The 4456-nt window shown below is 35.1% G+C and overlaps 1 long non-coding RNA gene across 1 annotated transcript; it reads right to left on the bottom strand.

The window, feature by feature from the left end:
- Positions 1-391: 391 nt before the first annotated feature.
- LOC139728907 (uncharacterized) lies at positions 392-3039 on the bottom strand. Its single transcript, XR_011710840.1, has 4 exons — positions 2753-3039; positions 2043-2149; positions 1474-1625; positions 392-519 (listed from the first exon to the last, which is right to left on the bottom strand). It is a non-coding gene; the product is annotated as an uncharacterized lncRNA (long non-coding RNA).
- Positions 3040-4456: the final 1417 nt, after the last annotated feature.

Genomic DNA, 4456 nt, shown 5'->3' with positions numbered 1-4456 from the left:
CTCTTTGTTTTTGTACATCTCAGCCTTTTCAAAACCAATTTTTAACAAATAAATTTGGAATTCCTCTTGGTATTGTTTACTCTTTAATATTTCGTAACAGGGTTCTCATTATTTTACAAAATCTCCATATCAGCCCCCATCTCAACCATAAGTAGGCCATCCCTCATCCCTTTAATGCTGCCATCAAAATTGGAAGTAGATCTACATCAAATCATATTGTAAATGCTCTTTGCCAAGTAGTGTTGTGCACATTTTGATATCAGGTCTTGTTTTACTTCATCACTAAGGGAAAAAAAAAGAAAAAAAAAGATTAGAAAAGAAGCATTTAATCTGGATTAGTAGAAATGTCTAATATATACACATGTCTTTTATATATTCAACGTCTATAATAGTTCTGAAAGCACATTGTGATTATATTTGAGAAGTTTAGATGGATGCATTCCACATGTAAGTTCAGGTTCTGATGACATCCTTCATACGGAATCTGGATGCGGACCGGATAGCCTGGCAGGGTTGTTTCTGGAGAGAGACAGAGAGAGAGAGAGAGAGAGAGAGAGAGAAAGAATGGTGTATCTGTCTTTACTCGATGAGGAAAGTGACATGGGCATTTTAATCTTTGGTGAAGACACAGTGACATATAGGCTAATAAAGACATACGGTTACTTGATTTCCTCTATATGTAGTGTTTCCTTGAAACTGTAAAGTATATTATTTTATACAGTAGATCCTAATTGTAGCAATTTAACCGTGAGTACACGATGAAATATAAAATGTAGGAAACTTTCATGATCCAAATATCCAATTCTTTCCATTAAGCTTTTTATTCCATTCAGAAGAATTTCAAGGTAGTGCTTGCCTGATACTGCAACTGGATACATTCAACACTTTCGTGCATATAATGTCCCTGTGACCTTTCACATCAATACCCTCATAACTAATCAAAGTCAAATTGCTTAGAGGTTATGGTAACTTTGCCATCCGAAGGTAAATATAATGTCATGGTAGCAATGCTCTACAGTCAATAAAAATCAGGGTTTCCCTGTAATTTACAATCAGCAGCAAAATTACAACAGTAACTAAAATGCTACTTGTACAAGGCTCAGCAGGTAATCATCTCTTCTGTATAAAACCAAAGTTGAAGATGATCTGCTGAGTAAATGTTAAGTTATTGCAAGATGAGAATAGGACAGATGTGCGTGTGAATGATGACTGCAACAACATAAAAACTCCTGCAACCATCTTTGACAGAGGCTAAAAAAAAATAATAATCAGCGTTAATTCATGTAAATCTTCGTTGTTGGAGTGATTGACTACATGCATATGCAGTACTGCATTCATTTAGCAAAACATGCGTTAATTTTCTGCCCAATGAACGATCGACAGTCAAAAATTTGGTCAAGATGTCAAAGGCTTGACAAAATATTCCAACATATTTGGGGTTTACATTTTACATGTACATGTATTATTGCTTACCTCCCACATTTCCTTTCGAAATAGAGTGCAGGATGCACAGATTAGAGGTTGGTAGTCAGGACATCTCTCTCTTTCTTTTTTTTTTTCTCTCTCTCTCTTGTCCGTAGTTGGCTGTGGTTTGCAGGGTCCATTTTGTCCACTTTGTGCTAATTCTGGTCGAAAATACAATTAACAAAAACTTAAATAAGTTATCCTTTTTATGAGTGAAACAGGATAATCATACTGCAACATAAACAAACACATTCATCATGAATTAGAATTAATCATCACGATCCCATGAATCCCTTAGTATGAGATTTTGGATCTTCAGGTCACTGTCAACATTAATTTGTCTTACATGTAATACATTAATCATGTCATTGTTATTATCATCTTTGATGCTCTAAAGCCATATCTTACTGAAAATGAATTATGTAGGATGGAAGTCATCTTGACACCTGTAATTCCTGTACACAAATATTTGATTGTATCATGCTCTCATTTGTATGTGGATTAGGATATGATTTCCTTGCATAAATCGATTTGTATTCATGAGATGATATTCCTAATTTCAAATCGATGACACTTACTTCTGAGCTGGAAAGGGCATTCACATCGCAGTCAAGACATCTTTCTATCTCCCCCTCACTCTAGTGGATGTGATCTCAAACTCAGCATGTCCATTTGTTGGTGACACCTTGATAAAAATAAAGAACAATACATCACAGCATATCACCCTTACGTCATACTTAATGCAACATAATAACAATGGAAAGTTAATTGATCTGTGACTACAGACGTATTTTCATTTGTGCACACATTAAACACTTGTGCCAATTGACATGGTTGAGAAATATTTCATTACATATAATATCTTACTTGATTACATTTATGTTTGATTTTTATATGATCTCATCTTCAGTAGATAGAATACCGTTCTTTCATATGATCCTCTACAATAGAACATGCAATGAATTTACAAGAAAACAAGAATACACATCCGATCATAGATTTGCTCCCCTTATTATATAAATGGAGATACACGTGTATAAGATTATTCTCCTCTCTTTGTTTGCAAAGTATTTGTACACTGCATTGTAATGCAACTGTCAAAGCGAAAACATGCTTGTTACAATTTATTCAAATGGAATAGGAATATTTGATACTCAATGTATTTAGATTTGGCATTATTTTCAACTGGGCACTGAAGTGATACATTTGATAATCAAACACTTAGTAAGTTAGTATTTAAAAGATATTTCAAATTAGACCGCTATTTAAGACATTTACCGTTTCTTACCTTCTGGTTGTTCTGCAATTTGTTGCAGGTAGAAAGAGCTCAGTCTTTACAATTAGATTTTGGCAAGTCAGAATAGGCATATGTCTCTCTCTTTGGTGAAGTTTGAAGACAAGACTCAGTCTGTCCACTTGTTGGTACATCTAGCTGAAAACAGAAATCAACATGACTCAAATAATTTTTTTTTCATCTTTAAAGCAGAGCATTATAAGCTAATAGTGAACAAAAAATAAAATCAATTTGAAATTTAATTGTTTTGAAAAGGCATCTTGACATTGACATAATTTTCTTTGTTTCCCATGCAAATCAATTATAACTAAAAATATATCTCTTTCATTAAGATATTTTTTTTTTGGCTTTTTAAAAAGTTAAAAAAGAAGAAGATATTTAGGTTTCAGTGAGTCGGTATAAATGATCCATTCAAAATGCAATATTTACATTTTTTCAAATGAACCTTTATTCTTTGAGACATTAACATAAGAACTTGGTACTTATGAGTAAAGACATTTCTAAATAGTTTCTCTTTGACTAGATCTATTTGTAAACTAGAAGAGTACATGTAAATGATTCACAGATTAGGAGAGGTTGGCAGTCAGGACTGAACACTTTCTCTCTCTCTCTCTCTTTCAGGCATATTCGAATGGCAAGATCACTTGGTTGTAGACTCGCTTTTATATAAAACACCTAGGCCTAAATCCTAGACTCTTTTTCTGAACCCACAGGTCTACAAATACCAGAAAGAGTGGAATCAACCTTAGACCTCTGCTCTAGAGACTAATATTAGCCTAGATAATTCACGTTAGAGCTAATGTTAGGATCTTCTAATGTTAGATCTAACATGAACTTTTTGATCAAAGTTAGCCTACATATATAGTATAATTATTATGCATAGATTTTAGAACCTCTAGATGCCTAAACTTAGGTCTAGCTAGGCCTAGTAAGCTGGGTCTTTACAACAAAACTGCCTAGATATGAGTAGTAGATTACTAGAAACCTCTAACGTTAGGTAGAATCAGTGGCCCAGATCTTGACTAAGGTTAGACCTAGATCCTAATTCCAGACGCCAGCTATTTATGCTTCAGACCCCGGCCCTAGATTTTATATTGTAGGTCTAGTATATTACTATTAGACTCTAAACGTTGGTAGATCTACATCTACATCTTCTGTATAGTCTACAGCCCCTTGCCCTGGACCTGGCTCTAGCCCTACAAATAGAAATACATCTAACCAGCGCAGTAACGTTAGTAGTAGTGGACCTGTACTGTCCACGTTATACAACTGCTAATGTGCTAACGTTAGGTGTTAAGTTCATTGTGATTATACTACTAGTGTCATAGGGCCTAGCCCGATTGAATTGTTTTGGCATAATAACAGGCGTAGCCGTACATTCTAGCACTAACACTAAAATTCGTCGTTAGAGTAACACTACCCCTACTAGCTAGAATGTCTAACACTAACGTTAATATTAACAGTTAGAGAGAGTGTATTACCGTTAGATAGATTAGACCTAACAGTAGACGAGGATTCAGTCCAACTGCATGTGATGAGGCCATAAATTACAAACCTAGATCGAACTAACAAGACACCTAAATCTAGACGTAGACCTAATGTTTGTTAGGCCTCTTTTCGCACCGTGTCAAGACGTGCTTTACGGAATAATCGCTGTTCCACTAACAAACACCGCCGGCACGGTCGGGTGGCGGCCCG

The sequence above is a fragment of the Diadema antillarum genome, unplaced genomic scaffold (assembly GCF_040938485.1).
Source record: "Diadema antillarum isolate AM-2024a unplaced genomic scaffold, OU_Dant_1.0 seq00000205_RagTag, whole genome shotgun sequence".
Lineage (NCBI taxonomy): Eukaryota > Metazoa > Echinodermata > Echinoidea > Diadematoida > Diadematidae > Diadema > Diadema antillarum.
The sequence above is the reverse complement of the archived record's forward strand: the minus strand, read 5'-3'. Positions and strand labels throughout refer to the sequence as shown.